Source organism: Aquarana catesbeiana, linkage group LG05, assembly GCF_042186555.1.
Source record: "Aquarana catesbeiana isolate 2022-GZ linkage group LG05, ASM4218655v1, whole genome shotgun sequence".
Classification (NCBI taxonomy): Eukaryota; Metazoa; Chordata; class Amphibia; order Anura; family Ranidae; genus Aquarana; species Aquarana catesbeiana.
This window is the reverse complement of record NC_133328.1, coordinates 5,386,777-5,414,562: the sequence shown is the minus strand read 5'-3', so window position 1 is coordinate 5,414,562 and position 27,786 is coordinate 5,386,777. Positions and strand designations below refer to the sequence as shown.

The 27,786-nt window shown below is 47.3% G+C and overlaps 1 protein-coding gene across 2 annotated transcripts in view; it reads right to left on the bottom strand.

The window, feature by feature from the left end:
- LOC141144047 (NACHT, LRR and PYD domains-containing protein 12-like) overlaps positions 1-27,552 on the bottom strand; it is a 202,045-nt gene extending 174,493 nt beyond the window's left edge. For both annotated transcript variants that reach the window (XM_073629392.1, XM_073629391.1), the window contains exon 1: positions 27,434-27,552. The gene's annotated coding sequence lies outside the window, so the exon portion shown is untranslated. The remainder of the gene's footprint in view (positions 1-27,433) is intronic.
- Positions 27,553-27,786: the final 234 nt, after the last annotated feature.

The window sequence follows — 27,786 nt, the reverse complement described above, 5'->3', positions numbered from 1 at the left end:
AAATCATTAGCATGAATGAACATTCATCATAAGCGCTGTTAATACTTTAGAATAGAAAGTATACATTTATTCTAATGGATAGATGAAGGGCAGATGAGTGAAGGGACCATAACCCCGGTATCCTCTTCAATGGCAGATAAAAGTGGTCTCTGCAGCAGATTCGCCGCAAGATCACTTTTATCGGGGCGGTGGGAGAGGGCCACCGCTTACCGGATCCGTCGGTAGCGGCAGACACAATCGGGTCCTTTCCCCTCAACAGCCTGGAGCCAAGTGAGGGAAAGATGGCCCCCACTTGGCTCCATACCATTGGATGACGGAAGCAACGTCAAACATCACTTCCACCTAATGGACTTAAAAGGGGAATTTTTTTTTTTTTTTTTTTTTTTTTTTTTTTTTTTACAAAAAAAAAAAAAAATTGACATTTATTAATTTTTATTGCATTTTAGTGTAAATGTGAGATCTGAGGTCTTTTTGACCCCAGATCTCATATTTAAGAGGTCCTGTCATGCTTTTTTCTATTACAAGGGATGTTTACATTCCTTGTAATAGGAATAAAAGTGACCCAAAAAAATGGAAAATTTCCTATTAAATACTTACCGTAATTTTCTTTTCCTGATAGAGGACGTGTGGGTTAGCCCCGCCTCCATAAATACCCAATAGGACCCCTCTCCCATAAATTTTTGCTCTAGGCTGCTATGCATGTTCCATAACTAGCCTACTCCAGACATTTGGGTGGGAACTCCTGCTGCCATGGATCAGGAAAGGAAAATTACGGTAAGTATGTGATAGGAAGTTTTCCTGACAGACTCCATGGCAGCAACGTGTGGGAAATAACTCGCCATACACCCACGGGTGGGCAAAATGTGCAAAATGTTGAGCAAAGAAACCAAAATGTATTTAACATTGTCAACCGACAATACTTGTACACCAAAACTAATGGATGACAAAGCGGCTGGTTCAACACAGTAGTGAGAAACAAATGTGTTAATAGAAGACCAAGAGGCCGCTCTACAGACGATTTCAGGAGCGACATGCCGAAAAGCTGCCCAAGAGGTCGAGATGCTCCGAGTCGAATGAGCCGTCACTGCCTCAGGAGGAGCTAAGCCCTTTGCCCTGTACGCCCTTTGAATGGTCTGTACAATCCAGGAAGAAATTGATCTAACCGAAGCCCGCATTCCTTTGTTTTTACCATGGAGAAGGACAAAGAGAAACTCGGATTGTCTGAAGGGAGCCGTGACCTCCAGGTATTGTTTCAGAGTGTGGCCCACTTCAAGAGGGTATACATCCTGATTATCTGTTGACCTAAAAGTGGGAAGCACAATCTCTTGATTTTCATGGAAGACTGAGGTCACTTTAGGGTTCAACCCTAACATGGGAATCAACACTGCTCTGTCCGGAAAAAAAGACAGAAAGGGCTCCTCTGAACTTAAATTTCTAATTTCGGACACTCTTTTGGCTGAAGTCACAGCTACCAGAAAAGTAGTCTTGAGTGTGAGGTCTTATTGAAAGAGGTTTGTCAGAATCTCATCCGAGATTGGAGAGAAAATCCAAAACAAGAGGGAGGTCCTATTGGGGAACCTAGGTTTCCTTTGAGGCCTGAGCCTGATGGCTCCTTTGAAGAACTGACGGAAAAGAGAATGATTTGCCCATGAAACTCCTGTGAAGGCCGAGATGGCTGATACTTGCACCCGCAGTGAGCTGACTGCCAGAGACAGGTCAATTTCTGATTGTAGAAAAATAAGGATGTCTTGAACTGCTGGGGTGCTACAAGGATTAAGACTGGAAGACATATGATCATTGAATCTAGACCATATACGTTCACATACCCTATTAGTACTTTTTCTTCTGGCAATAAGAAGGGTCGGAACAGCTTCTTCAGGGCAACCTAGAGCTTCGAGCCTTCCCCTCTCAAGAACCAAACCCTGAGGTGTAGGTAAGATGGACACGGGTGTAATGTTGTGCCTTGAAACAGTAGATCCAGTCTGAGAGGTAGGGGAACTGGGTCTTGATAACTGAGGAGTGTCAAAAGAGGGAACCAAGGCCTGTTGGGCCAGAAAGGAATCACTGCTATGACTTCCACCTTCCCTGTTCTGAGCCTCTGGAGAATTACCGGTACCGGAGGAAAGGCATAGACTTTTTGAAACCTCCACTGATCCGTGAGAGCATCTATCCCATACGCCTGAGGGTCTCTGAACCTCGAATAGTATTTGGGCATTTTGTGAGTGCATGGGGAAGCAAATTTATTGACCTCTGGAGACACTTCCAGGGTCAGAAGCCATTCGAACACCTCTCTGTGGAGACCACTCGTTGTTGTTTATTTGAACTCAAGAAAGGAAGTCCGCCTGTACATTCTGAATCCCTGGAATGTAAAGCACAGAGATGTTGGAAAAGTTCTTCTGAGCCCAGCTCATTATTGGTTCCACTTCCTGTATCAGGGACCAGCTGCGAGTTCCGCCCTGCTTCCTTACGTAGGCTACCACACTTGTATTGTCCAACCTGAGCATTACTGAGCTGCCACCGGAACGTGAAAGTAGGCATCTTTTAGATCGATTGATATCAACCAGTCTCCTGGATGTACTGTCTGTTGAATTGTAAGTAAGGTTTCCATTTTGAATTTTTCTTTCCGGATAAAGAAATTGAGATGGGTCAAGTCTATGACTGGTCTCCATGTGCCGTTTTTCTTTTGTATCATGAACAGAGGAGAATACATGCCTTTGCCTCGTTTGTTTTTGGAACAGGGATGGCTGCGCCTTGATCTAATAAACAATTCACGTAAGCTAACAGGTCCTGCTTTTTCTCTTCTGAACCTGGAAGAGTTGTAGGAATGAATCTGAGTCTTGGGGTACTGTTGAAGACCCATGTGTGACCGGAGGAGACCGTCTTGACAGTCCAGTAATCCCAGATTGAGGCCACCCAGACATGCCGGAAGTGGAGAAGATGAGCCCCCACCTGGCCTACCTGAGCGAGCCCAATCTCAAAAGGAATCCTGGTTGCTGGAGGAACCACCTTTTGTGGGTTTTTTGAAAGAGGACTGCCTGGACTTCCAGGACCTTGAAAACTCCCAACCAGGTCTGTAACTGCGCATTCCCTAGCGCAATCAGAATTTTGTCTTCTTGGGAATGAGCGTTTCTGATTCTGTAGGCGAAGGTCTTGAGGGAGGAAACCAGACTTACCACCTATGGCCCGGGTTATGGCACTATCAAGCTTGTTGCCAAAAAGTGAAGTTCCCTCAAAGGGAATTCGGCACCAAGCTTGTTTGGAAGCCTGATCCGCCAACCATGGACGGAGCCATAAGGCACGACGTGCTGAAACAGCCGCCAACATAACATATTGATGTCATCAGGTGGATGACATCAATAGAAACCTCCCCAAGAAAGGCAGTCACCAGCCTGATCATCTGGATAAGAGAATCTTTAGCCATTTCACTGGAGATACCTCTTATGCCGTGTACACACGACCAGACTTTCGACGGACTGAATCACGTCTAGACAAGACAAGGGGCTTCCGTCATGGCAACTGTCGAGTATGGTGGTCTCATCCCTATCAGAATAAACCATAAAAAAGAAATCCCCCCATGTTTGGGATATTAGCAGGCCACCAACTCGTAAGGTAAAAAAAATATAAATTTTATTGATATATTTTAAAAAAAGACGTACAAGCGCCTATGACAAACAAGATAAAAAATCATTCCATAATAGATACAACAATCAAAATAGATAGTATATGTAAGATGACAAAAAATAGAAGTACTCTCACAGGGGTAGTGTACCCTAATACCCGGCGCGTCTCCGGTATTCTAGTACCCTCATCAGGGGTTTGAGAGTTGTAGATATTTTGTACATATATGAATTCAAAAGGAATGACTCAAAAGGTATAATAGATGAGCCGACTAAGGTATGGAGCGTTCAAATGAACCATTTGCATACCGGCTGTGTGCCGGAAGGATCAATGTCCAGTAGCAAACCCGTAGTAGTGGGCTCCTATTAGGGACCCTTCAGATGTATAGGTCCGATGGGGGGTGCCTTCCCTTGTACGTGCTAGCACTGAATCACGTCAGGCTTTAAAACGGACTTTCTACGGACTTCCGTCGAATCGGACTTGTCTACACACAATCACACCAAAGTCCGACGGATTTGACCATGATGACGTACGACCGGACTAGAATAAGAAAGTTCATAGCCAGTAGCTGCCCTAGCATCGGTTTTTGTCCGTCGGACTAGCATACAGACGAACTGATTTTTCGACCAGACTCAAATCCGTCGGAAAGATTTAAAACATGTTCTAAATCTAAAGTCCCTCACATTTTTGACAGAAAAGGTCCGCTGCAGGTCCGATGAAGCCCACACACGGCCGAATTATCCGACAGATTTGTTCCGTCGGTCCGACGGATTTGTTCCGGATTTGAACCATGCCTCATCTTCGTATCGGGTCCGCGCGTGTGCAGAGCACACGCCAGTACCCAGAAGTAAGAGAGAGCGGCTGCTGGAACGCAAGAAGAGCCAGCGCCATGCATAGGAAACACCGGCAAAGGAAAAACAAGGAAGCAAGGTACAATACAACATACAAACACTGCTGCCATGCATATAGATAGACTCACCACTCCACCTACGATCACCTGGGCCGAGGGAACCGATACACACCAGAATTTTAGCAGATAATGGCCGCCTGATAACAACAGGCAAACAGACCGTGCGCACTCAGATAAACAGGTTTCCAAATCTTCAGTGTTACTCTGCAATACACTCCATATCCTGCTTAACAGCCAGGGCCTATCGGAGGAACATAACTTGGCACTCAGCTGATTCTGATCCCAGGGGAGTCATCTTCAGGTAGAAAAACTAAACTTGGTCCTACGGAGGAGGACAAAAAGGGAACATGGATAGCAGCCTAGAGCAAAGATTTATGGGAGAGGGGTCCTATTGGGTAGTTATGGAGGCGGGGCTAACCCACACGTTGCTGCCATGGAGTCTGTCAGGAAATTATTTTTAAAAAGGACAGTGTAAAAATTAAAAATAATGAGTAAAATAAATAAGAAAATAAAAAAAATATATATTTAAAGCGCCCCGTCCCGCAGAGCTCCCACGCAGAAGCGAAAGCAAATGAAAACGGTGTTCAAACCACACATGTGAGGTATCGCCGGTGTAACATTATCTTTCACAATATAAAAAAAAATTGAGCTAACTTTACTGTTGTCTTTTTTATTTTTATTCAAAAAAGTATTTTTTCCCCAAAAATTGTGCTTGCCATTTTATTCTCTAAGGCAGGGATCTCCAAACTATGGCTCTCCAGCTGTTGTGGAACTACACATCCCATGAGGCATTGTAAAACTCTGATATTCACAGACATGACAAGGCATGATGGGAATTGTAGTTCCTGAACAACTGGAGGGCCATAGTTTGGAAATCCCTGCCTTAGAGAATAAAATGGCAAGCACAATTTTTGGGGAAAAAATACTTTTTTGAATAAAAATAAAAAAGTCTGAAAAATAGGCCCAGTCCTTAAGTAGTTAATGCATGCTCTTGTAGCACTGCCCTCGAGGGTCGCAAGATAAAGCAGTACACCCCTGGTTGCCCTGACCCTGTGAGTCCTCTGCCATCTGACACCCTAGGTTCATACGTTTTGTTCCCTTTCCTCCAAATGACATTAAAGAAGAAGTAAACACACCAGAATTGATTAACCGGTTCCCGACCGGCTCACGTGTATTTACGGGGGCAGAATGGCTCCCCTGCGCGAAACCCCGTATGGGGTTTCTTTAAGAGCTGACAGAGGGCGTGCACGAGCGCCAGCACGGGGATTTGTGTGTGTAAACAAACCAACAAAAATAAATAAAATGTGATCACAAGATAAAATTGCTCCCCACATTGTATTTATCTTGTGATTACATTTTATTTATGTTTATTGTTTTTTTTAAACAAAAACCCGCTATTTTGACCTCCACTATTAGAGGGATTTTTTCTCTATATACTCCTCGGATGTGAGCTTTTTTGGCTATCCAATTTGTTCACCAGCCTTCCAGTTTTGCTGTCACCTACAAGATCCTTCTGAGTTGCTTCCGGAGTTTCCTGGGCCTCTTTGATCGTTGATCGGGACACCCATGCCTTACCGACTCGCTGACATTCAGGTCCACCCGTTACGGTAAGAGTATATATTCTTATCATTGATTGGATGACATATCACTCTGGATGTTCCATACACCTGCTTGTATCATCAGTGTCCACTTGTGAACTACCACTTGTCTGTGGCGGACCCTGCCTGCTATTTATAAGGATTGATTTACATCATTGGACTTGTCCTGTTAATCATATATTCATATAGCAGGACTTTAGATTGATTTCTATTTGTATACCTGTGAAAGACAGGTATCCTGTGTCCCCCCCCCCCCCCAAAAAAGGTGCTAAATGTGTCACCGGAGGGGGGAGGAGTACAATAAGCGGAAGTTCCACTTTTAGGTGGAACTCCGTTTTAAGTTGCGTCAAAACACGCATTTGAACCACCTCTGGGTTCTGTGAATGCTGTAGGATCCTGAGCTGTCCAATAACACTTTCTCCATATACATGTAGGGTAACAAAAAAAGGCTGGATAGTGTGCTACTGTTTAATATATATAGTTATTAAACAAAAGCCCCAGTCCGGGGTACTCGCATGGAACAGGTGCTTCAATGCACCACTCTGTAAAGGGCATGAAACACTGGAATCGTGTGAGATTGTATGTTCCTCCGCCTTGGGACAGACCAGCTGTCTCCTGCACCGTCCTGTCCCCTTCCCTAACACAAGTCGATACAGGGATGCAACGTCTCTTCCTCAGGGGGATTGTGATTGGACGGTCAGAACATCTGTTAAATAATATGTCGTTGACCATTTTCTTGTAGCCTGAGGACACTCTATCGTCCATAGGCTCAATGTAATCTAATAGCTCTGATCCCCACAGCTAGATATCCATAGAGACCCACGGTTAACTACAGGGGACTAATACCTACTCCATCATAACATAGCCCTATATAATACAATTTAGCTAGCATGAACTCACATATATTCAGCAATATCACACCTCCCAACAATTTGAGATAGGAATGAGGGACACCTACTAACAAATGTATGTTGGCATAAGACACGCCCCTTGCCACACCCCCTTAAAGGAGAATTAACTAAGAAAAAAAAAGGTTAATTAAATCCACAAGGGTTTTTTTTTAACCATTACTATTCCTTTATATTGGTTTTTAACATTTAAAAATGCAGCAATTTAGAATTTGGATGAAAAGTTTAGCTCTGGCAAACACTTTTTGAAAGATAAAAAGTGCATTTTATATACAACTATATAAATCAGACCAAAATGAGGGACAAATAAGGGGAGAAAAGGGGGGAAAGAGGGACAGAGGAACATTGCTCCAAAACAGGGACAGTCCCTCGAAATCGGGGACAGTTGGGAGCTATGCAATATTTTTTTTTTTACTACCTCATCCCAGTGTGGTAAATCAACATATGCTAAACATAATACCAAATTAATAAATCATACTGTGCATTAAACATAAAATTACATAAATTAAACATACACAATAAATATATATATATATTTGTATAAAAATATGTATATAAAAGATATTCTTATATTACAAGGGATCCCGATGCCATGACTATCCCACCTTCCACATATATAGAAAACGGACCTGGGGACACCACAGATTCATGGGTTAAATGGGAAAAAGAAAAAAAAAAAAACCAGGGCGAAAAGGCCATAATAATTCTCTAACCAAGGAAAAACTCTTTTCCCTATCATAATGCAAAATTGGTCTTAAATGAGACCACCCTTGGTATGAACTACAACCACAAAAATAGCTCAGATTCCATCTTACTTACAGTGCCTCGCAAAAGTATTCACCCCCCTTGGCATTTTTCGTGTTTTTGTTGCCTCACAGCCTGGAATTAACATGGATTGTTTGAGGATTTGCATCATTTCATTTACAGAACATGCCCACAACTTTGAAGGTGTTTTTATTTATTTATTTTTTTGTGAAGCAAACAACAAATAGGACAAAATAACAGAAAAAGTCAATGTGCAAAACTATTCACCCCCTAAAGTCAATACTTTGTAGAGCCACCTTTTGCGGCTATCACAGCTCCAAGTCGCTTTGGATAAGTCTCTATGAGCTTGCCACATCTTACCACTGGGATTTTTGCCCATTCCTCCTTGCAAAACTGCCTCAGCTCCTTCAAGTTGGATGGTTTGTACTTGTGAACAGCAATCTTTAAGTCTGACCACAGATTTTCTATTGGATTGAGGTCTGGGCTTTGACTAGGCCATTCCAACAAATTTCCATGGTTCCCCTTAAAGCGGAGTTCCACCCTAAAGTGGAACTTCCGCTCATCGGATTCCTCCCCCCCTCCGGTGTCACAATTGGCACCTTTCAGGGGGGAGGGGGGTGCAGATACCTGTATAATACAGGTATCTGAACCCACTTCCGGGTATAGCTAGCCGCAGCTAGCCGCAGACTCCCCGCCCACCCCCATTGTGTTGTGGGAAATACACAGTTCCCACAACACAACGGGGACCAGTATAGACGCGCAGCGCGACTCGCGCATGCGCAGTAGGGAACCGGGCAGTGAAGCCACAACACTTCACTTCCTGATTCCCTCAGTGAGAATGGCAGCGGCAGCACCCGAGGACCGAGGGACGGTTCGGTCTCAGGTGCCGACATCGCTGGACCCCAGGACAGGTAAATGTCCTTATTTTAAAAGTCAGCAGCTGCTGACATCTAATTTTTTTTTTTTTTCGCGAAACTCCGCTTTAAACCTCTCAAGTGTTGCTTTAGCAGTGTGTTTGGGGTCATTGTCCTGCTGGAAGGTGAACCTCCATCCTAGCCTCAAATCACACACACAGAGTGGTACAGGTTTTCCCTTTATTTAGCACCATCCATCTTTCCCTCAACTCTGACCAGTTTCTCAGTCCTGACTGCTGAGAAACATCCCCACAGCATGATGCTGCCACCACCATGTTTCACGGTGGGGATGGTGTTCTTTGGGTGATGTGATGTGTTGGGTTTGCGCCAGATATAGCGTTTTCTTTCAAGGGCAAAAATTTCAATTTTAGTCTCATCAGACCAGAGCACCTTCCTCCATACATTTTGGAGTCTCCCACATGCCTTTTTGCAAACTCAAAACGTGCCATTTTGTTTTTTGCTGAAAGTAATGTCTTTCTTCTGGCCACTCTGCCATAAAGCCCAACTCTATGGAGCGTACGGCTTATTGTGGTCCTATGTACAGATACTCCAGTCTCTGCTGTGGAACTCTGCAGCTCCTCCAGGGTTACCTTAGTTCTCTGTGCTCCTCTCTGATTAATGCCCTCCTTGCCCGGTCCATGAGTTTTGGTGTGCGGCCGTCTCTTGGCAGGTTTGCTGCTGTGCCATGTTCTTTCCATTTGGTAGGATAGATTTGATGGTGCTCCTAGGGATCATCAAAGATTTGGATATTTTTTTATAACCTAACCCTGACTTGTACTTCTCGCCAACATTGTCCCTTACTTGTTTGGAGAGTTCCTTGGTCTTCATGGCAGTGTTTGGTTAGTGGCGCCTCTTGCTTAGGTGTTGCAGCCTCTGGGGCCTTTCACAAAGGTGTGTCTATGTAATGACAGATCATGTGACACTTAGATTGCACACAGGTGGACATCATTTCACTAATTATGTGACTTCTGAAGGTAATTGGTGGCACCAGAGCTTTTTATGGGCTTCATAACAAAGGGGGTGAATACATACGCACATGACAATTATCAGTTTTTTATTTCTGAAAAATAGTTTTATGTATATATTTTTCTAATTTTACTTCACTGACTTAGACTATTGTGTTCTGATTCATCACATATAATTCAGATTAAAAAAAAACATTGAAATAAAGGCTGTAATGTAACCAAATAGGTAAAAAGCCAGGGGGTGAATACTTTTGCAAGGCACTGTATCTCCCTTACACAATTAGAGCCCCTCCAGTGACGCTTTGGGGGCCTCTATACCACGAAATTGCATCCCTTCCAGGTTTTTATTGTGTTTATCCCTGAAGTGTACTGATAAATAATGCTTATCGAAACCGTTACGGATGTTCCTAACATGTTCTTCCATTCTGACCTTTAACGCTCTTATCTTTCTGCCTACATAAATTAAATTGCATGGACATATATTTGATAGCATATACAACCCCTATGATGTCACGTGAAATAAAATCCCTGATGGTGTGGGAATAGTTTGTATTGGGATTAATGAAGGAACCAACACGGAAACTCTTTTTTTAGAGAAGGGACGGGGGGGGGGGGGATCCCACCAAGGAAGGAAGAAATATAGAAAAAGAGGAGGACAAGCAGGAAGAAGAATACAACAAAAAAAAAAGAAGGCGGGAAGATTAGGTGAAGGGATATATAAACTTAGTGGTACTAGTTTAACTAGGGAAGAAACACTAAACTTAGATAGAGGCAGTGTTAATTTTGGCAGCAAATTTCAATTTAGTTTTAGTCTTAGTCTTAGGACTAAAATGGCATTTTAGTTTGTCCCATTTTAGTCTATTGGAATTGTTTTAGTCATATTTAGTCAACTAAATCTCCAGTAGAGCTGCACGATTCTGGCTAAAATGAGAATCACGATTTTTTTGCTTAGAGGATAGATCACGATTCTCTCACGATTCTCGCGGCGTAACATCATCTTTCACATTAAAACAAAAAAAAAAATTGCGCTAACTTTACTGTTTCTTTTTTTTTTTATTTATTGAAGTGTATTTTTTCCCAAAAAATTGCATTTGAAAGACTGCTGGGCAAATACAGTGCGACATAAAATATTGCAGCAATTGCCATTTTATTCCATATTATAAAATATTATAATAAATTATATATATATATATATATATATATATATATATATATTTATTTATATTATCTCTAATGTTTGGGGGTTCCAAGTAATTTTTTTTAGCAAAAAATATTGATTTTAACTTAAGAAAGAAGTGTCAGAAAAAGATTTAGACTTTAAGTGGTTAAACTTCCTGCATTTACACGTTGTTTAAAGCTTGGCAGATTGCCCAGGTTATTTGTTTACACAGAGAAGTTCTATCCCTTTGATCTAAGAAGGAAGTTAGATACAATGTTTCAAGTTCTAAACTTGGCAGAATGCCTGGATGTTTTCTTTTGACAGCTGAGTGAGCAGATAATCTCTCCACTTGTTTATATGAAAGAATCGTCAAACTCAGCAGGAGAGATCGTCAGGGGAGGTGAATCGAGATCACGATTTTTTAACGATTAATTGTGCAGCTCTAATCTCCAGGACATTGTAGTCGGCTAAAACTCATTTTAGACATCTAAAATCCAAATGAGTGTAATTACAAATTAAATTGTAATGCATTATTTAAGCATTTCTCTACAATTTCCAAACTCATTATATACCGCTGGAGTGAAAAATCAAATATGTTATTATTTATGGCAGTTTTTCTCAACTCCAGTCCTCAAGACGCCCCAACAGGTCATGTTTTCAGGATTTCCCTCAGATCAAACGGCTGTGGTAATTACTAAAGCAGTGAAACTGATCAAATCACTTGTGCAAAATAATGGACAGCCTGAAAACATGTCCTGTTGGGGCGCCTTGAGGACTGGAGTTCAGAAACACTGATTTATAGTATTGAGGTATGAACATGCACTACTGACCAGTGTTAATTTTGATGTAAAATTTCAAGTCAGTTTTAGTCTTAGTCTTTTGACTAAAATGCCATTTTAGTTTTAGTCGTATTTTAGTCATCTCAATTGTTTTAGTTTTAGTCGTATTTTAGTTGACTAAAATGTTATTAACGTATATACTCGAGTATAAGCCGACCCGAATATCAGCCGAGGCACCTCTTTTTACCACAAAAAAACTGGGAAAACGTATTGACTCGAGTATAAGCGTAGGGTGGGAAATTCAGCAGCTACTGTAAGTGGATAAGAGGGTCAACAATGCCCATGTGCAGCCTCACTGTGCCCATCTGCAGCCTCACTGTGCCCATCTGCAGCCTCACTGTGCCCATCTGCAGCCTCACTGTGCCCATCTGCAGCCTCACTGTGCCCATCTGCAGCCTCACTGTGCCCATCTGCAGCCTCACTGTGTCCATCTGCAGCCTCACTGTGCCCATCTGCAGCCTCACTGTGTCCATCTGCAGCCTCACTGTGCCCATCTGCAGCCTCACTGTGTCCATCTGCAGCCTCACTGTGCCCTCACTCATTTACCTTTGATCTCCCGCTGTGTCATGGTGCAGTTGGCCGTCCACTGTAACGAACCCCCGCCTCCTCCTCATTCGTGGCGGCCGTCCACTGTAACAAAGCCCGCCTCCTCCTCATCCGTGATAGACGGAACACTGAACACTGATCCTAATATTGTATTAGTGTTCAGTCTATCATGGACGAGGAGGAAGTGGGGCTTTGTTACAATGGATGGCCGCCGACTGCAGCATGACACAGCGGGATACTCGATCATGGACGAGGAGGAGGCGGGGCTTTGTTTACACTGGGCAGCCGCCGACCGACTGCATGACACAGCAGGATACTCGAGTATAAGCCAAGGGGGGCTTTTTCAGCATCAAAAAATGTGCTGAAAAAGTCGGTTTATACCCGAGTATATACGGTAAGTTAGTCGACTAAAATGTTTTAGTCGGTTTTAGTCAATGAAATTAAACACTGGATAGAGGGATCAAATATGCGGCGAAAAAGGGTCTCAATAAGTTTGAGACCTCCATATGAATCCAGAAATTTATACGGAAGCTTAATATAAAAAAAAAGTATTATGCTCAGGATCCAATGGAAAGGGCAGCAGCAGAGGGTAATTTTACTCAAAGAATAATTCTGTATTTACCCCCAAATAGTATAGTATAGTATAATAACAAATACGTTGACATGTTTAAGAAATTGGTCACTACAGATTTAGACCAATAGAAAAGTGTATGAGCCGAGGGACATAAAAGAGGTTCTTAAGTCATTAGAGAGCAGGAAGGATGTTGTTTTTCGTCCAGCGGACGAGGGGGGGGGGGGATTGTGACTACTAAACAATACAAGACAGAAATGAATAAAAACTGAATAAAAACCCAATCCCACCAAACCATTCAGAAATGAGCTAGAATCTACTGTCTGGTATGGAGTGGAGAGGGATATATTGAATAAACAGGAAGGAAGATATTTGGTACCTACAGCTTGCAAAATTATCTATTAAAAAAAAATCCATTATATCCCAAAAATCCATAAGGATAAATATAATCCTCCAGGTAGACCAATTATAAGCGGGATAGAGTCACTCACATCCAGACTAGGTGAATATATAGATATACACCTACAACCTCTAGTAAGGGAGACTAAGGCCTTTCTAAAAGATACCAAACACAACCTACAGTTGCTGAAAGGATGTGCTGGGAGGGATGATATGGTGATGGCCACAGCAGATGTGGCTTCACTTTATACCAATATTGACCACCAGGGGGATATAAGAGCAGTTAAAGTGGTTGTAAACCCTTATGCTGTGTACACATGACCGGACTTTTCGGCATCAAAGGTCCGACGGACCGAATCCGTCGAACAATTCGATCGTGTGTGGGCTTCATTGGACCTTTTCTGTCTAAAAATCTGACGGACCTTAGAAATAGAACATGTTTCAAATCTTTCTGACGGACTCGACGCCTATCGAAAAATCCCCTCGTCTGTATGCTAGTCCGACGGACCAAAAACGACGCTAGGGCAGCTATTGGCTATGAACACCCTTATTCTAGTCCAGTCGTACGTCATCACGTTCGAATCAGCCGGACTTTAATGTGATCGTGTGTAGGCAAGTCCACTTCGTTGAAACTCCCTCGAAAAGTCCGGTCGTGTGTACGCGGCATTACAATCCACTTTTTACTACAGGTAAGCCTATAATAAGACTTACCTGTAGCTACCCCCTAAACCTGCGCGGTTTAGGGGATATCCCCTGTATCTGCATGTGCCGACATCATCGGCACATGCGCAATGAAGCAACGGCACGCACATGCCATTGTTTCAGTGAGTAGGCCGCAGCCGGCGGCTCCAGGAGTGACGTCATCGTGGTTTCGGCCAATCACAGCGCCGGAGCCGCAATACCCGGAAGTAACTCTGTGTATGGGCACCGCAGCGGGGGCTTCAATCTCAGGTGAGTATTACATAATGAGCTAGTATTCTGTGCATACTAACTAGCTCATTATGCCTTTGTCTTGCAGGTCTTTGGTTTTTTTTCTGCCTGGGTTTACCACCACTTTAAGTGGGCATTAAAAAACAGCATTAACACAAAGCGGAAGCAGCGATTGTTTGGAATTTTGTTTAAAACATAATTATTTTTGGTATGAAAACACTTTGTACCTACAGATAAAAGGCGTCGCAATGGAAAAAATTTGTACCTAGTGTTACAAATTTATATATGGGCCAAATGGGAGGAGGAGGGGATTTTATACAATATGGACCCCGAGGGTTATGCTGTATAGATGCTTTATTGATGACCTACTGCTGATATGGAAAGGGAATATTGGAGATATAGAAATTTTATTACAATCCATGAATGATAATAATCCAAATATCAGTTTGACGTGGGATATCAGTGAGGACAATATACATTTTCTGGATCTAGAGATTTAGAACACACCTCGGGGCATAGAAACAAAAACTTATTTCAAAGAAACTAATCGCAACTCATATATCCCGACCACCAGACCAGGAATGTCCAAAGTCTGGCCAGTGAGCCAATTGCGGCCCGTGGTCCGGTTTCATACGGCCCCACCGGTAATATGGATAGATATACCTTTCGTGGCCCCCAACTAATCCGTTTGGGGGCCACAAAAGCTATATACTGTATTTGTTGTTCGGGGAGAGGACAGAGAGGGGGCGGGGCGGGTGCCGTCAGATTACATACAGGAGAGTCTCCTGTTTGCTCGGCGGCCTCTGTAATCCTGTCTCCTTTGCTGGCATTGGACAACTGCTCTGTCTATCATAGGAGGCGGGACTTTGTAATAAAGAGGCCGCAGAGCAAACAGGAGATTCTGTATGTAAATTTGTTGGCACTTGTCCTGCCCCCCTCCCTGTCCCCTCCGAGGGTGCGGATAGGCATAGACCAGGCTGTACTGATGGCAATGGTGAGGCTGCATTCACGGCAATGGTGAGGCTGCATTCACGGCAATGGTGAGGCTGCATTCACGGCAATGGTGAGGCTGCATTCACGGCAATGGTGAGGCTGTATTCATGGCAAAGGTGAGGCTGCATTCAGGGCAATGTTCACTTCATCCAATCTGGCCCTCTTTGAAAAACATTTGGACACCCCCGCACTAGACCCTGGATAAACAATATCCCCAGAGGGCAATCAATGCGAATAAAAAAAGATTTGCACGAGAAACGATGACGTTGAAGTACAAACAGATAAATTAAGTAAGATGTTTAGGGACAAAGGATATCGGAGAGCCTGTTAAAAGATAATAGTATCAATATGTATATGTATAGTATGAGTATGGCTGTGCCCTCCTCTGTACATGGCTGTGCCCTCCTCTGTACATGGCTGTGATCTCCTCTGTACATGGCTGTGATCTCCTCTGTACATGGCTGTGATCTCCTCTGTACATGGCTGTGATCTCCTCTGTACATGGCTGTGATCTCCTCTGTACATGGCTGTGATCTCCTCTGTACATGGCTGTGATCTCCTCTGTACATGGCTGTGATCTCCTCTGTACATGGCTGTGATCTCCTCTGTACATGGCTGTGCCCTCCTCTGTACATGGCTGTGCCCTCCTCTGTACATGGCTGTGCCCTCCTCTGTACATGGCTGTGCCCTCCTCTGTACATGGCTGTGCCCTCCTCTGTACATGGCTGTGCTCTCCTCTGTACATGGCTGTGCTCTCCTCTGTACATGGCTGTGATCTCCTCTGTACATGGCTGTGATCTCCTCTGTACATGGCTGTGATCTCCTCTGTACATGGCTGTGATCTCCTCTGTACATGGCTGTGATCTCCTCTGTACATGGCTGTGCCCTCCTCTGTACATGGCTGTGCCCTCCTCTGTACATGGCTGTGATCTCCTCTGTACATGGCTGTGATCTCCTCTGTACATGGCTGTGATCTCCTCTGTACATGGCTGTGCCCTCCTCTGTACATGGCTGTGATCTCCTCTGTACATGGCTGTGATCTCCTCTGTACATGGCTGTGATCTCCTCTGTACATGGCTGTGATCTCCTCTGTACATGGCTGTGATCTCCTCTGTACATGGCTGTGATCTCCTCTGTACATGGCTGTGATCTCCTCTGTACATGGCTGTGATCTCCTCTGTACATGGCTGTGATCTCCTCTGTACATGGCTGTGATCTCCTCTGTACATGGCTGTGATCTCCTCTGTACATGGCTGTGATCTCCTCTGTACATGGCTGTGATCTCCTCTGTACATGGCTGTGATCTCCTCTGTACATGGCTGTGCCCTCCTCTGTACATGGCTGTGATCTCCTCTGTACATGGCTGTGATCTCCTCTGTACATGGCTGTGATCTCCTCTGTACATGGCTGTGATCTCCTCTGTACATGGCTGTGATCTCCTCTGTACATGGCTGTGCCCTCCTCTGTACATGGCTGTGCCCTCCTCTGTACATGGCTGTGCCCTCCTCTGTACATGGCTGTGCTCTCCTCTGTACATGGCTGTGATCTCCTCTGTACATGGCTGTGATCTCCTCTGTACATGGCTGTGATCTCCTCTGTACATGGCTGTGATCTCCTCTGTACATGGCTGTGATCTCCTCTGTACATGGCTGTGCCCTCCTCTGTACATGGCTGTGCCCTCCTCTGTACATGGCTGTGATCTCCTCTGTACATGGCTGTGATCTCCTCTGTACATGGCTGTGATCTCCTCTGTACATGGCTGTGCCCTCCTCTGTACATGGCTGTGCCCTCCTCTGTACATGGCTGTGCTCTCCTCTGTACATGGCTGTGCCCTCCTCTGTACATGGCTGTGCCCTCCTCTGTACATGGCTGTGCTCTCCTCTGTACATGGCTGTGCTCTCCTCTGTACATGGCTGTGATCTCCTCTGTACATGGCTGTGATCTCCTCTGTACATGGCTGTGATCTCCTCTGTACATGGCTGTGATCTCCTCTGTACATGGCTGTGATCTCCTCTGTACATGGCTGTGATCTCCTCTGTACATGGCTGTGATCTCCTCTGTACATGGCTGTGCCCTCCTCTGTACATGGCTGTGCCCTCCTCTGTACATGGCTGTGCCCTCCTCTGTACATGGCTGTGCCCTCCTCTGTACATGGCTGTGCCCTCCTCTGTACATGGCTGTGCCCTCCTCTGTACATGGCTGTGATCTCCTCTGTACATGGCTGTGCTCTCCTCTGTACATGGCTGTGATCTCCTCTGTACATGGCTGTGATCTCCTCTGTACATGGCTGTGATCTCCTCTGTACATGGCTGTGCCCTCCTCTGTACATGGCTGTGCCCTCCTCTGTACATGGCTGTGCTCTCCTCTGTACATGGCTGTGCTCTCCTCTGTACATGGCTGTGATCTCCTCTGTACATGGCTGTGATCTCCTCTGTACATGGCTGTGCCCTCCTCTGTACATGGCTGTGCCCTCCTCTGTACATGGCTGTGCTCTCCTCTGTACATGGCTGTGCTCTCCTCTGTACATGGCTGTGATCTCCTCTGTACATGGCTGTGCCCTCCTCTGTACATGGCTGTGCCCTCCTCAGTACATGGCTGTGATCTCCTCTGTACATGGCTGTGATCTCCTCTGTACATGGCTGTGATCTCCTCTGTACATGGCTGTGATCTCCTCTGTACATGGCTGTGATCTCCTCTGTACATGGCTGTGATCTCCTCTGTACATGGCTGTGATCTCCTCTGTACATGGCTGTGATCTCCTCTGTACATGGCTGTGATCTCCTCTGTACATGGCTGTGCCCTCCTCTGTACATGGCTGTGATCTCCTCAGTACATGGCTGTGATCTCCTCTGTACATGGCTGTGCCCTCCTCTGTACATGGCTGTGATCTCCTCTGTACATGGCTGTGCCCTCCTCTGTACATGGCTGTGATCTCCTCTGTACATGGCTGTGATCTCCTCAGTACATGGCTGTGATCTCCTCTGTACATGGCTGTGATCTCCTCTGTACATGGCTGTGATCTCCTCAGTACATGGCTGTGATCTCCTCTGTACATGGCTGTGATCTCCTCTGTACATGGCTGTGATCTCCTCTGTACATGGCTGTGATCTCCTCAGTACATGGCTGTGATCTCCTCTGTACATGGCTGTGATCTCCTCTGTACATGGCTGTGATCTCCTCAGTACATGGCTGTGATCTCCTCTGTACATGGCTGTGATCTCCTCAGTACATGGCTGTGATCTCCTCTGTACATGGCTGTGATCTCCTCTGTACATGGCTGTGATCTCCTCTGTACATGGCTGTGATCTCCTCAGTACATGGCTGTGATCTCCTCAGTACATGGCTGTGATCTCCTCTGTACATGGCTGTGATCTCCTCTGTACATGGCTGTGATCTCCTCTGTACATGGCTGTGATCTCCTCTGTACATGGCTGTGATCTCCTCTGTACATGGCTGTGATCTCCTCTGTACATGGCTGTGCCCTCCTCTGTACATGGCTGTGCCCTCCTCTGTACACGGCTGTGATCTCCTCTGTACACGGCTGTGCCCTCCTCTGTACACGGCTGTGCCCTCCTCTGTACATGGCTGTGATCTCCTCAGTACATGGCTGTGATCTCCTCTGTACATGGCTGTGATCTCCTCTGTACATGGCTGTGCCCTCCTCTGTACATGGCTGTGATCTCCTCTGTACATGGCTGTGATCTCCTCTGTACATGGCTGTGATCTCCTCTGTACATGGCTGTGCCCTCCTCTGTACATGGCTGTGCCCTCCTCTGTACATGGCTGTGCCCTCCTCTGTACATGGCTGTGCCCTCCTCTGTACATGGCTGTGCCCTCCTCAGTACATGGCTGTGATCTCCTCTGTACATGGCTGTGATCTCCTCTGTACATGGCTGTGATCTCCTCAGTACATGGCTGTGATCTCCTCTGTACATGGCTGTGCCCTCCTCTCCCGCCACTGATAAAAGTATTCTTGCAGCGAAACCGCCACGGAGACCACTTATCTTAAAGCGGACTGCTTGCAATTGAAGAAAATACCGGGGTTATGGCCGCTATCCGCTGCCATAACAACGGTATTTAATGTCAAAGGACCGATATATAACGACGGCGGGCGATCCGGAAGTGGTTCTAATCGCTTTAAACTCTTAGCGCCAAATATACACAAATATGCAGCCTCTTGGTGGGTGGGGCCTTGATGCAGAGAATCCGCATATTTACGTACCAAATTGGAAACAAACATGTGCCGAGAGCGCGTCCAATCGAGAGATTTCCAATCATGTGACCGCTGTAACAGCCAATCACAGCGATCACACGATCATAAACCCCGCCCCCACCACCCGGAATCAGAAACCCCCCAACCACTCGCCTGCCGGGCCGATTCTGACATTTCTCTCCTACATGTTAAAATTATCTTTTTTTTTTTTTTTTTTGCTAGAAAATTACATAGAAACCCCAAACATTATTATTATATTATGTTTTTTTAGCAGAGACCCCAGAGAACAGGGTGGGTATAAATCAATGGTTTTAAAAATAAAAATAAATAATAAAATAAAAATCAAAAAAATCAATATATAAATAAAAATAATAAAAACGATTTTTATTAAATTTATTTTAATAAAATGCTTTTGGAGTAAAATTCTATCCAAAGATAGTTTTCTATTTAACATATATTAATAATTAATTTATTCAGCATGAAATGGAGCTTAGTTATGTAGCATGAGGCTGTATATGGTGCAACATTTACATTTTTGGTAAACTCATTCAATGAATCAAAGCTCTGCAAGCTGAGATAACATGCACTGCATTGATGCATTCACACAATGTCACGGTGACCATGAGATAAAACAAAGTTCAGGAATATTCCTTTATGCCATTGTTTTGCAAATCTATGTACACTACAAACTGTATGATTGAATCGGTTCTGATATCGCAGTTTTACTAACATGACAGCTTATTATTCTAAATAGGAAACCTTCATCTTGTTTCCAAATATTAAAGATTCTAACTACCAGCAAGAATTTAGTCCTTACATTTAAAGAGCACCTGTCCAATCACCCGCTGCCGCCACGCCCCTCACCTTGTTGCGTCACCGCCGCATCACCAGCCGTCCCATTAACCACTTCAGCCCCGGACCATTTTGCTGCCCAAAGACCAGAGCACTTTTTGCGATTCGGCACTGCGTCACTTTAACTGACAATTGCACGGTTGTGCGACGTAGCGCCCAAACAAAATTGACGTCCCTTTTTTCTCCCCACAAATAGAGCTTTCTTTTGGTGGTATTTGATCACCTCTGCGGTTTTTATTTTTTGCGCTATAAACAAAAATATAGCGACAATTTTGAAAAAAACACAATATTTTTTACTTTTTTCTTATAATAAATATCCCCCAAAAAATATATAAAAAAAACATTTTTTTCCTCAGTTTAGGTCGATACGTATTCTTCTATATATTTTTGGTAATAAAAAAAAAAAAAAAAAAAAAAAAAAAAAAAAAAATCGCAATACGCGTTTATTGATTGGTTTGCACAAAAGTTATAGCGTCTACAAAATAGGGGATAGTTTTATGGCATTTTTATAATTTTTACAGTAATCAGTGCATCTTTATAGCACTGATCGCTGTATAAATGACAATGGTCCCAAAAATGTGTCAAAAGTGTCCGATGTGTCCGCCATAATGTCGCAGTCACGATAAAAATCGCTGATCGCCGCCATTACTAGTAACACTGTACACAAACCGAATTTTGTTCCCACAAATAGAGATTTCTTTTGTTGGTATTTAATCGCCTCTGCGGTGTTTATTTTTTGCTAAACAAAAAAAAAAAAAAAAAGATCAAAATGTTCTAAAAAAAAAAAGTTTTGTTTTTTTGTTTCTGTTATAAAATTTTATAAAAAGAGTAAGTTTTCTCCTTCACTGATATGCAGCACTGATAGGCGACACTGATGGGCACCACTGATAAGGAGACACTGGCAGGCATTACTGATGGGCACTGATTGGTATGATATATGGGCGCCGACTGTCATCCCTGGTGGTCCTGATTGTCATCCCTGGTGGTCCTGGGTCGGAATCCTCAGGGTGGCTGCCCTAATAATCAATCAGCACAGACCCCCCCTGTCAGGAGAGCAGACGATCGGCTCTCCTCTACTCACGTCTGTCAGACCCGATAGAGGAACTTCCGATATACGGGTCTTCCTGTTTACATGGTGATCGGCTGTGATTGGACACGGCTGATCACATGGTAAAGATCCTCCGTCAGACACTCTTTCCTGAGATCGGAGTTGTGGGATGTCAGACTGACCGGCCTCACCATCGATCGCTGCGCCGGCTTGTTATCCTGCTGGACATCATATGACACCCAGTCAGGATAACTGAACTATCGCCCGGATGTCATTCTGCTATAGGCCGGACGGGAAGTGGTAAAAATAAAAAAACAGTAAAAGTTCGCCCAATTTTTTTGTATAATGTGAAAAATAATGTTACGCCGAGTAAATAGATACCAAACATGTCACACTTCAAAACTGCGCACGCTCGTGGAATGGCGCCAAACTTTAGTACTTAAAAATCTCCATAGGCGACATTTGATTTTTTTTACTGGTTACCAGTTTAGAGTTACAGAGAAGATCTAGTTATTAACCACTTGCTTACCGAGCACTTAAACCCCCCTCCTATCCAGACCAATTTTTAGCTTTCAGCGCTAACGCATTTTGAATGACAATTGCGCGGTCATACAACGCTGTACCCAAATGAAATTTTTATCATTTTTTTCCCACAAATAGAGCTTTCTTTTAGTGGTATTTGATCACCTCTGCGGTTTTTACTTTTTGTTAAAAAAATTTAAAAACCTGAATTTTTTTAAAAAAAAAAAATTTTTTTTTTTATATTTTGTTATAAAAAAATTTTAACGGGTAATTTTTCTCCTTCATTGATGTACGTTGATGAGGCGGCAGTGATGGGCACTGATAGGTGGCAGTGATGGGCACTGATGGGTGGCAGTGATGGGCACTGATGGGTGGCAGTGATGGGCAGCACTAACAGGTGGCACTGATTGGCACTACAGGTGGGCATTGGTAGGTGGCACTTGTGAGCATTGATAGGTGGCACTTGTTGGCATTGATAGGTGGCACTTGTTGGCATTGATAGGTGGCACTGTGGGCACTGTTAGGTGGCACTGTGGGCACTGTTAGGTGGCACTGTTAGGTGGCACTTTTGGGTGGCACTGATGAGAATGTTTTGTGCTCTTACTTCGGGACCGATGTCCCTGGCATCTGAGCCGGTGATCGGCTTTTTTCTTTACTCGCGCTGTCAGCGCGAGTAAAAAAAAAACCGATTACCGATCTTCCTGTTTACATCATGTGATCAGCTGTCATTGGCTGACAGCTGATCACATGGTAAGGGGCCGGGACCGGCCCCTTACTCAGATCGGTGATCAGCCGAGTCTCAGTGACTCGGTGATCACACCGCGCCCGGCGCGCGCCCTGCAGGGCGCGCGCAGGGAGCGTGCACAGGGGAGGCCGTCATATGACGGCCTCCCGGGAATGTAGGTCCGCGCTGTGGCCGTCATTCGGCCATAGCGCGGATGTCAAGTGGTTAATTATTGCTCTCACTCCGATGTTTGCGGCAATACATCACATGTGTGGTTTGAACGCCGTTTACATATGTGGGCGGGACTTGCGTGAGCGTTCCCTTCTGCGGGCTCACGGGGGCGCTTTACATTATTTTTATTTATTGTTAATTTTTACGTTTATTTTTCTAGTCTGACACTTTCTTTATACATTTTCCTTTTGATGGTTTTTATTCCTCTTAGAAGGAATGTGATCCTCCCTAGTGATAGGAATATGACATGACAGGTCCTCTTTACAGAGAGATCAATAAATCCTCACATCTCTCCTCTGGGCTGGGAAGTGAAATATAAAAATAATCGATCGCGGTTCCCCAGCTGAGGCGGAGCCATTATTACAAATGCAGAGGATCGGGTGTGACGTCATAACATCGCGCCCCGCCCCCCCCCCGAACGATCATAGAGACGTCCGGGGACCATCTATCCCAGCTGGAAATCTCTATGGTCATCATCCGGGGGGCCGGTCAGTTCTTTCTCCAGTTTTCTGATGACAGGGGGGGGGGAGCACCAGAGGGTGGCGGGAGGAGGAGGAGGAGGAGGAGGGGGGTCGTCCCCTCCCGCCGCCCGTTAGATCGATCATCTGTCTGAACAGTCGCTGTGATTATAGTGAAGGGAATCGCCGGCTGTAAAAGAAGATTTCTGAATGATGTCTGGAGCTGCGCCCATCGTTCAGATATCACCGATCGAAGTCCACCATGTCATATGACGCTGGGCGGGTAGGAAGTGGTTAAAGGACGGGGTGGGGGAGGGGAGGGGGCGGGGTTAAGGAATGAAGAGATTTCCCATAAAAGTGATTTAGGAATCTGCAAGTCACTTTTATGAGGATTGTAAAGTAAAGTGCCGCCAGAGGGACCTGATACAGTGCTACACAGGGGGTCTGACACTAAAATGATTGTTCTCACTTAGACGTTCGTGGTGATACCTCAAATATAATATGAGTTATTACTATGGGGGGGGGCAGAGGACACTACTGGAGGGGGGGCAGAGGACACTACTGGAGGGGGGGGGCAGAGGACACTACTGGAGGGGGGGGGGCAGAGGACACTACTGGAGGGGGGGGGGCAGAGGACACTACTGGAGAGGGGGGGCAGAGGAAACTACTGGGGGGGGGGGCAGAGGAAACTACTGGAGAGGGGGGCAGAGGACACTACTGGAGAGGGGGGGCAGAGGACACTACTGGAGAGGGGGGGCAGAGGACACTACTGGGGGGGGGGGGCAGAGGACACTACTGGAGGGGAGGGCAGAGGACACTACTGGAGGGGAGGGCAGAGGACACTACTGGAGGGGAGGGCAGAGGACACTACTGGAGGGGAGGGCAGAGGACACTACTGGAGAGGGGGGGCAGAGGACACTACTGGAGAGGGGGGGCAGAGGACACTACTGGAGAGGGGGGGCAGAGGACACTACTAGAGGGGGGGGCAGAGGACACTACTGGAGAGAGGGGGGCAGAGGACACTACTGGAGAGGGGGGGCAGAGGAAACTACTGGAGAGGGGGGGCAGAGGAAACTACTGGAGAGGGGGGGCAGAGGACACTACTGGAGAGGGGGGGCAGAGGACACTACTGGGGGGGGGGGCAGAGGACACTACTGGAGGGGAGGGCAGAGGACACTACTGGAGGGGGGGCAGAGGACACTACTGGAGGGGGGGGCAGAGGACACTACTGGAGGGGGGGGCAGAGGACACTACTGGAGGGGGGGGCAGAGGACACTACTGGAGGGGGGGGCAGAGGACACTACTGGAGGGGGGGGCAGAGGGACACTACTGGAGGGGGGGGGCAGAGGACACTACTGGAGGGGGGGGGCAGAGGACACTACTGGAGGGGGGGGGCAGAGGACACTACTGGAGGGGGGGGGCAGAGGACACTACTGGAGGGGGGGGGCAGAGGACACTACTGGAGGGGGGGGCAGAGGACACTACTGGAGGGGGGGCAGAGGACACTACTGGAGGGGGGGCAGAGGACACTACTGGAGGGGGGGGCAGAGGACACTACTGGAGGGGGGGGCAGAGGACACTACTGGAGGGGGGGGCAGAGGACACTACTGGAGGGGGGGGCAGAGGACACTACTGGAGGGGGGGGCAGAGGACACTACTGGAGGGGGGGGCAGAGGACACTACTGGAGGGGGGGGCAGAGGACACTACTGGAGGGGGGGGCAGAGGACACTACTGGAGGGGGGGGCAGAGGACACTACTGGAGGGGGGGGCAGAGGACACTACTGGAGGGGGGGGCAGAGGACACTACTGGAGGGGGGGGGCAGAGGACACTACTGGAGGGGGGGGGCAGAGGACACTACTGGAGGGGGGGGGCAGAGGACACTACTGGAGGGGGGGGGCAGAGGACACTACTGGAGGGGGGGGGCAGAGGACACTACTGGAGGGGGGGGGCAGAGGACACTACTGGAGGGGGGGGGCAGAGGACACTACTGGAGGGGGGGGGCAGAGGACACTACTGGAGGGGGGGGGCAGAGGACACTACTGGAGGGGGGGGGCAGAGGACACTACTGGAGAGGGGGGGCAGAGGACACTACTGGAGAGGGGGGGGCAGAGGAAACTACTGGGGGGGGGCAGAGGAAACTACTGGGGGGGGGGGCAGAGGACACTACTGGAGGGGGGGGGCAGAGGACACTACTGGAGGGGGGGGGCAGAGGACACTACTGGAGGGGGGGGCAGAGGACACTACTGGAGGGGGGGGCAGAGGACACTACTGGAGGGGGGGGCAGAGGACACTACTGGAGGGGGGGCAGAGGACACTACTGGAGGGGGGGGCAGAGGACACTACTGGAGGGGGGGGCAGAGGACACTACTGGAGGGGGGGGCAGAGGACACTACTGGAGGGGGGGGCAGAGGACACTACTGGAGGGGAGGGCAGAGGACACTACTGGAGGGGAGGGCAGAGGACACTACTGGAGGGGAGGGCAGAGGACACTACTGGAGGGGAGGGCAGAGGACACTACTGGAGGGGGGGGCAGAGGACACTACTGGAGGGGGGGGCAGAGGACACTACTGGAGGGGGGGGCAGAGGACACTACTGGAGGGGGGGGCAGAGGACACTACTGGAGGGGGGGGCAGAGGACACTACTGGAGGGGGGGGCAGAGGACACTACTGGAGGGGGGGCAGAGGACACTACTGGAGGGGAGGGCAGAGGACACTACTGGAGGGGGGGGCAGAGGACACTACTGGAGGGGGGGGCAGAGGACACTACTGGAGGGGGGGGCAGAGGACACTACTGGAGGGGGGGGGCAGAGGACACTCCTGGGGGGGGGAGCAGAGGACACTACTGGGGGGGGGCAGAGGACACTACTGGACGGGGGGGGCAGAGGACACTACTGGAGGGGGGGGGCAGAGCACACTACTGGAGGGGGGGGGCAGAGCACACTACTGGAGGGGGGGGGCAGAGCACACTACTGGAGGGGGGGGCAGAGCACACTACTGGAGGGGGGGGCAGAGCACACTACTGGAGGGGGGGGGCAGAGCACACTACTGGAGGGGGGGGCAGAGCACACTACTGGAGGGGGGGCAGAGGACACTACTGGAGGGGGGGCAGAGCACACTACTGGAGGGGGGGCAGAGCACACTACTGGAGGGGGGGCAGAGGACACTACTGGAGGGGGGGCAGAGGACACTACTGGAGGGGGGGGCAGAGGACACTACTGGAGGGGGGGGCAGAGGACACTACTGGAGGGGGGGCAGAGGACACTACTGGAGGGGGGGCAGAGGACACTACTGGAGGGGGGGCAGAGGACACTACTGGAGGGGGGGGCAGAGGACACTACTGGAGGGGGGGGAAGAGGACACTACTGGAGGGGGGGCAGAGGACACTACTGGAGGGGGGGCAGAGGACACTACTGGAGGGGGGGCAGAGCACACTACTGGAGGGGGGCAGAGCACACTACTGGAGGGGGGGCAGAGCACACTACTGGAGGGGGGGCAGAGGACACTACTGGAGGGGGGGAAGAGGACACTACTGGAGGGGGGGAAGAGGACACTACTGGAGGGGGGGAAGAGGACACTACTGGAGGGGGGGACTCTGGGATGGTGGGAGGGAACGTTGCCTCTTCACTGGTGACAACTCGGGCGTTAGCTCCGCCTCTTCCAGGCCACATAAAGTGAGTACATAAAGCGGGGGGGGGGGTACGCCTGTATATTTATTTTTTAAAAAGTGACAATCCCCCCCCCAATGTTTACTTTCCTCCATATTATACAGATAGATCTCATCCTCTGATCGCCCCCCCCCCCCCCAACGACTTACATTATATCTGAAGACAGTTTTGGGTGGAGTAGAACCCCTGTCATGTTCGTATTGCTGTCTGCACCCCCCTCCCCCCCCGGGGAATCCCCCCTCTCTCTCCTGTTTATCTGTGAAAGTGAAAGTAAAAACACAAAATTTCGGGTTGTCACCAGAACAGGAAGTGAGAGGAAATCCTCCGATGGGGGACACTAATTTTGGTGACTTCCCTGACATTGGAGGGATTTCTTCTCACTTCCTGTTGTAATTATGGGACAGGAAGTGAAGGGAAATCCCCCCAAGGGGACACAGACAACAAAACATCATCAGAGGAGATCATCCTCCATTATTACCACATAAATGATTGAATAGAAAATATTTGTCATTTCTCCCTCCACCAATCCCCGGTGAGGAGGAGAATCCCCTCTGTACGGGAAGGATGGGATCTCCCCCTCCCCCTCATCCCCTCATCACTCACTCAGTAAATTGGATCTTCTCTATAAAGTCCTCTCTCAGGTCCGCTGGTAACTCCGCGTCCTCCTGGGGAGGGACCAGAGCGGATATTAAGGAATGTGGAGGCGGAGTCTTCCCCGGTCTGGCTTCCCGCTCACACAGGATTGGACAGTACGGGGGCGAAGGGCGGGGCCAACTCTGACAGATGTGGGCGGGGCACTGTCAGCACTGGCTAAATATGGGGCGGGGAATTCCTCTGTGACTTCCCGCAATCGAACCCGGGGGGGCGGAGCTTTCCTAAGTACACCCGGTGTTGGCGGACACATAACGACAGAACACCGGAGCCCTGTGAAGATCCGCTCAGAGCGGCTCCTGTGA